This window comes from Anas platyrhynchos, chromosome 7, assembly GCF_047663525.1.
Source record: "Anas platyrhynchos isolate ZD024472 breed Pekin duck chromosome 7, IASCAAS_PekinDuck_T2T, whole genome shotgun sequence".
Classification (NCBI taxonomy): domain Eukaryota; kingdom Metazoa; phylum Chordata; class Aves; order Anseriformes; family Anatidae; genus Anas; species Anas platyrhynchos.
The window spans coordinates 8,431,410-8,438,198 of NC_092593.1; positions in this window are offsets into that span (position 1 = coordinate 8,431,410).

Consider the following 6,789-nt stretch of genomic DNA (forward strand, 5'->3'; position numbering starts at 1 on the left):
CCAACCTGTGAACTGCCTGCATTTCGGATGCATCTCACCACACTCAGGTGTTGCTGTGACACCCAGGAGGATGCTTGGGCTGTAAGTGCCCATGTCCCAGTAGAGCTTACCCAAATCTAGGCACCCCAAATTCACCACTAAATCCACACCACCGCTTTGGGGGTTACGAAGATCTGCCATCCACCCCCACCCCACCTCAGCCCTTCCTCCGTGCACCCCATGGTCCCATTTTGGGTTGCTCCCCATCCTCAGCCCCCCCTGGACCTCCTGGGGGGCTGGCAGCATCCCTCGGGGAGGTCGGTTGGAAAACATAACGCAGAGCTACCAGAAAACCGACTCCTGCCACTAATCAGCTCCTGTCAGGTTATCGCCTTTGCAGCCGCCTGGCTTTTCGGAGAAAAATGTATTTTATCAGCCCTCTGCGGAGGAGACCTGGTGGAGATGCTCAGCGCTGGCGCTGCCGGGGCTCGTCCCCGCCTGTTGTGCAGGCGCCATCTAGTAGGAAAAGGAGAAAAACACCGAAAATGAAGCACGGTGGAAAGTTGAAATGAGGTTTCTTGCAGGAGCATCCACCTGGGGCAGGAAAATAGCTTAATCCAAAGCAGAGGTGCTTTGGGGGTGTGCAGGTTCAGACTGGGGACAGTGCTCGTGGGAATCTGCAGCAAACGGTTAGGGTATGAAAACCTCCCAAAATTAAGCAACTTGTCCAGAATGGGCCCTGATTTGCTGAATATTAAAATACAGAAAATATAAAACTAGAGGCTGGCACCTCTCCATATAACCACCACGCAGACCACTGGGGCTGGTTTAGGAGCCTCTGGCAAAATGCATCCTTTCCAGGCTGCTCCTTGATAACATTATCAGGGTTGGATCCTGTTAATTATCCGCATGGATTAATTGCAATGTACTGTCTTGGGTTGCTGTGTTCAGACCGGCTCTGGTTGGTGCCAGGCACTGAGGTCGCATCGGAAACCTCTTCCTGCCATCCGTGCGTGTGTGATTTCCCATCGCAAAGGCATCTGCTCTCTTCGTACCGCATGATTTCACCACAGATCCCATAACAGTGCCGCCGCCGTTTTCTGACAGTCACATGGGTGCCTCGGAAGCGCCTCTGATGTCTTTCTATATGAATTCCCAGCCCTCGGGGTGAGCCAGAGAAACGTCCTTGCATGAACCCCCCAAGGCTAAGTAACAGAGACCCACAATATTAATTTGTATTAAAAAACAAACAAACTAACATGATTTTATAGCCGTCCCATGATTTTTACGCAGCTTGACTCACCCTTCTCAGCATGGGGAGGTGATAATGCCGGGTGTGTGTTACCTGTGGCCCATGAATTCCCACTGGCAGTGGAGGAATTCCCCCTTCTGCTGGGGATTCACGCGTGTCCCCATCCAGCGGGTCCATGTGCCAAGGAGCACGGCTCCCTCTGGCTTTTCTCCTTCTTTTTTTTTTTTTTTTTTTTTTTTTTCCCCAAGCACCAAGAACTGGAGGCCAGGGATGCTCGGTCCAGCAGCTTCACCGTGCTGGACACTGCACCAGCATGGTTGCACTTTGCCTGGAGCAGAGCCTTAATTCTTCTCCGCTTTCATAGATAAAAGCCTGAATTAATTAAAGAAGAGAATAGAAATCACTTTGATTTCCAGAATACCAGAAACTCCTAATTATCATAGCTCCCACCAGTGCTGCAATAATTGAGGGGCTGTTGCCGTTTCTGCTGCAGACCCACTTTGTGCAGGGATTTACAAACGGTGCCCAAATTTCCTGCTCCCGGTACAATGCAGTGACTCGGGGCAGGGATCTGTCTGCAGGTGCATCCCCGTGAACCAGCCACAAAACCCTGAACAGCGTCCAATTCCCTCGTGGATTTCTTATTAGAAATCCAGGATCCCTAATGACAGCAAGCTACAGACAGCGTCTGCTCTCCAATTACACTCTGATTATTCAAAATAATAAAATCGGGGGCTTTGTTTTCTTTGCCTTCTGGTCTTTCAGTCTTTGAAATGCACAAGGGGAATGCTCCTGGCTTTTTCACCTCATCAGAGAGAATAACATTTATTAGGATTTAAGATGTGGTGGAAATTGAATGTCTCACCTGATCACTGGTCTGCTGCTTCCTGTAACCTTTTGCAGAAGCACCGAGAACCTCAGGGCGATGCTGCTGGTGAAAGAGCCGGACTTTGCTGCAGGGTGAGAGCAGCAAAACAGCTGCAGGGCAATGGCTGAGCAAGTCCTGCTGCAAAGTGCCAGGCCTGGTGGCAGCCGTGCAGGGCAGGATGCTCTGAGATCCATTTTGCACTCTTGCATCAGGGAAGTGGCCAGGTGGAGATGTGCCTGGCTCTTTGCATCACCTCTGTATGTGTTGGGGTTTATCCTCTGCAGCTTTCCTGCCTTTATCCCACTTTGACAGCGTTGTCCAGAGCTTGCCCAGTTTCATTGCAGGCCATGCAGTAAATTTTGGAGTAAATCAGGAGCCTTACCTCACCTGAACTCCACCAGGGTCTCACCTTGCCTGAACTCCACCAGGTACCAGAAACCGATGTTTCAAACCCTGTGTTCCTCGAGACACTTTAATTTTTCCTGGGAGGCTCAGGAATCAACATCTGCGCTCTTTCATACAACACGGGGCTGTTTATCCACCCTCGGCACTTGTGTCCCAAAAAGTGTGCATGGGGAACTTGCTTGGGACACCTCAAAAAGCAGCGGGACGTGGCTTTTTCCTTGTCTCAGTGCTAGCAGACAGAGGGGGAAAGCTTTTTCCAGCCTCACAGCCCTGCGTCCACTCAAGCAGCACTCCTGCCCCAGCATCACCCAGTGGAAAAAGCTCGGCCAGCATCAGGGAGGAGAAGCCTGGCTTATTCAGAGACATATCACCAGGCCAGAAGATCACCACCAAAAAAAGGGAAGTGAAAGGAACAAATGTAAAATTTGTCAGTATTAGCGATGCAGGGAAGCATGGGAAGTTAAAAAGATCACAGACAATTGAATTTAATTGAAAAAGAAGATTAAATAAAATGAGACTCGAATATGAAGAGCTAATTTGGATTAAAGAAACAAGCTGATTGCCTGAAGAAAGAAACTGGAGGATGAAAATGGTTTTATTTTGCATCTGGGTTCCAGTTCTGTTTGTATCAGGATAGTTAAAAAAAAAAAAAAAAGGAACACTCCCCTTTAAAATTTTAACTTTTTTTGGAGAGGGTTACAAACCACAGGGAAACGGGGTTCTCTTCTGATCTGATAGGATTGGGGGAGGTTTGACCACATACAGGGAAATGGTAACGCTTGATCCAAGGCTTTCATACTCCCAGCACTGCTGCTGGTGGCAGGAGGGCATTAGTCTGTCCCCCGGGTGTCAGAATTGGGCATCTTGGTGCAGTGCACAGTGCTGTGCTCTCCGGGCCATGTGCAGGGTAGGCAGCTCGTGCACCAGCTCCTGAAAGCCCAATTGATAAGGAAATAGTTTGAGGCAAAATGAGCAGTTCTTATTCACAGCAAAAATGGCAAAAATATATTGGATACAGCATAAATGTGAAGAAGGGCTTAATTTAAAGTGTATATTTATATATATATATATTATTTCCCAAGTATCTTTATACCCAGGGAGCTCTCCTGAAGGCACTGGGGTGCTTTAGTGCACTCCCCTCCCCATGTTTCTTTATGCCCACTTGGCTGCTACACCCTTTTCAATAGCACATCCAGCGACTGGTGTCCTCCTCCCAGCGAGAGATGCCTTGAGCTGGGGCTCCCGCTGGCCCTGGTGACATCCTTGTCCCCATCCCTACCCCTGTCTCCATCCCTGTTCACATCCCCACGCCCCTTGTCCCATGGCTTTCAAGGGAAAGGGACTTTGGGAGTGCTCGTGCCAGGGGTGGGGAAGACAAACTCCCTACCCCAGGGACCAAAATTTGCTCCAATACTGCACGAGGGTTTCAGCGCAGAGCAGAATCCAGCTGTGATTTCATTAAGGAGGCTCTCGCTCCTTGTGCTCAATATTTAATTTAAAAGGAGCGTGTGTGTTGAGTTCAGGGTGTTGATTAACCATGACTCCGAGATAGAGGGAAATTACTAATATGGGAAAGTGCAGTCAGTATTTCATGGCGAAGAGTAATTGAGCTAACAGTTGACATATGGAGTTGTGTGGGCAAACTAATTAAATTTTACATCTTCCCAAGCATTTGTGAGTTTTATAAGCATTTGATTTATATATTAATTAAACCTTGGAGTGAAATAAAGAGGACATAACTATTTATACCGCAAATGCGTCCATCAGGAGGAAGTGCTTTGATATATTTACAAGCAGACACCAAAACACCTCGGCGAGTCCCTGGCTCAGCCTGGCAGAGACAGAGGAGCCTCTGCAGTGTCCCAGCTGTGTCCCAGCCATGTCCCACCTGTGTCCTAGCCATGTCCCAACCATGTCCCAGCTGCCCTGCAGGGCCAGTCCAGTGGTGCTGAGCATCCTGCAGGGTGCCAGGCACTGTGTCCTTGGGCACTGCAAACCCGCACGGGGAGGTGTTAAATCCCACCTGGGTCAGGTGTTTAAGGAAAATACAAGTGCTGCTCTCAGACAGCCATCCTGCAGGCAGCCAGCTCCCCGTGGGCCACAGAGACCAAAAGTTTCCCCACTGCTCTTGGCGCATTGCAAGCAGCTCATGAGGAAGCTAAGATGTGATTTAAATATTTACCCAGCCCATTAGCAGAGCATGAGAGGTGGTTACTGAGCGTCCTGTGATGACCTTGCTGAGGATTTGGAGCTGTCTTATTAGTGAGATTTCAACTCCAAAGGGAACTTGCGTGGGGTGGGTGCGTTTGCAGCTGCATAGAAGGATGCCCAGGGTGCCCTCTGCCCTGTGCCCCCCGCACGGCTCACCCCCAGGGGCTGTGATGCCTGTCTGAACCCCCTGGTTCCCCATCTAAATAAGAGAAATGTCTCTATTTGGCTCTGCAGCGATGCCTCCCAACAGCATGGGCTTGGGGGTCATGCCGTATCACTCCCAGCTGTTTCTGCATCCTGGGTCTGGCACCCTGCTGACGCTAAAAAATGAATCTACCCTTTATATTTCCTTATTATCGATGAGTTATTTTAGCCTCTTTTCAATGTTGAAACAGGAGCAGCTTGTGGTGTCTGCAGTGACACAGGATTCAGAAGACGTTCGATTTCGTTAAGAAAGTGGAATTACAGCTAAAACAGGGATATTAAAAGTCCTTTAAATTTAGTAAACTATTCATAACAGGTACACAGCTGATATTCAGATCCATCAGGACTACGAAATAGATGGTAGCGATATTTTCGGAGTCATTCTGTGTGCTATCCCACCTACCCCTGGGGACTCCATCAATCTTGTGGTGGCCAATGACTCCTGCTCACCGTGTCAGTGATTAATGTCGTGACCCACTGGAGAGGAAGGATTACAAAAGCTCAGTGTTTGTGTGCAGCGTGAGTTATTGGCTGGGGGGGGGGGTGGGGGGATGCTAGGACCAGGTTGGGATTAAATGGGGAGGGAGAAGAGAGGCTGGTGCTCAGCGTGAATCGTGATTAAGATCAGCGTTTTGCTGAGCATCCCTTCAGGAAGCCCTGGGGGAGGCAAGATGCAATTCTGCTGCATGTCATATGGCACAGGGGGACCCTGGTTCCTCCTGAAATATTGCATGCTGGATTGGTCCCACATCAGGTACACAAGCGATCTCTCAATCCCTGCAACATTGCAGTCCACATTCTGCAGCATGCTTCCTGCGGGCCAAGCCCTGCCCTGGCTCTGGACAAGGATTTGCCACATGAGAAGCAAACACCTCTGGAAGCCCATTCCCATCCACCTGGATGTCATCTGAAAGTATTCACATTGCAACTTGGAGCTACCTGGGAGCTCTCTGCCCAGCCTCTGAACCTCAGGCTTTGCTGCCCACGAGCTCTTGGAGGAGACGAGGGGCTGATCCATTACCAGTGATTAAGTATCCATAATTAAATGGTTGACAGCATTTGCAGCAGGGCTCAGGGAGTTGGTGATCCCTGCAAAACCCTGGGACTAACACACTCCCGTTAAGGCCAATGTCACCCATTGCTGAGCAGACCAGTGTCACAGTGCTGCGCGGGGGCTTGAGCATTCAGCAACAACCACACAAATACTTCTTCCCCCAGTCCGGCCCAGCTATTAATATAGCTGGAACAACTCAGGGCTCTCCACAGCATTACATTTCATTGGCGTTTTAGTTACACCGTTGGAGTACAGTGTGTCATCAATTTGTGCATTCCCCATCTGCAAATCAATGCAGCTAATGCGATGCGCGGCATCTTGCGTGCAGCGAGTTCTCGCTGTTTTGCTAGCAGTGCCAATACATTAAGCCTAGAAATGCATCCAACACAATGAATTTTAATTTCATGTAATAATGGGACCTGCAAACTCCTCTCTGCATGATATTAAACCTGAGGGCTGGGATACGGTGCTTTGGAAAATAGCCACCGCTGTGTTACGGAGCAGGCAGATCACCTTGAGGCAGATCTAATTGAATGCTGCTGGAGTATCAGAAATCATCCTGAATGGTCCCGTGGTCGATGGGGACTTTTGCCTAATGTCACAGGTGGAATCACTAATGAGCCTGGGGGATTAAATATACGAAGAGATGTAAAATCCAAGCAAGCTCTGTGCTCTGCTGCCCCTGGTCTGAGTGGGCACATGCAGAGTCTCTTGGATGCCCTCTGCAGCCACCCTTGTTGCTGCCCAGGTGGGTGCCCACTTGTTCCCCAGCCTGATTTCAGAGACTGTAGAGCCCTGCAGCTCCAAAATAATGCA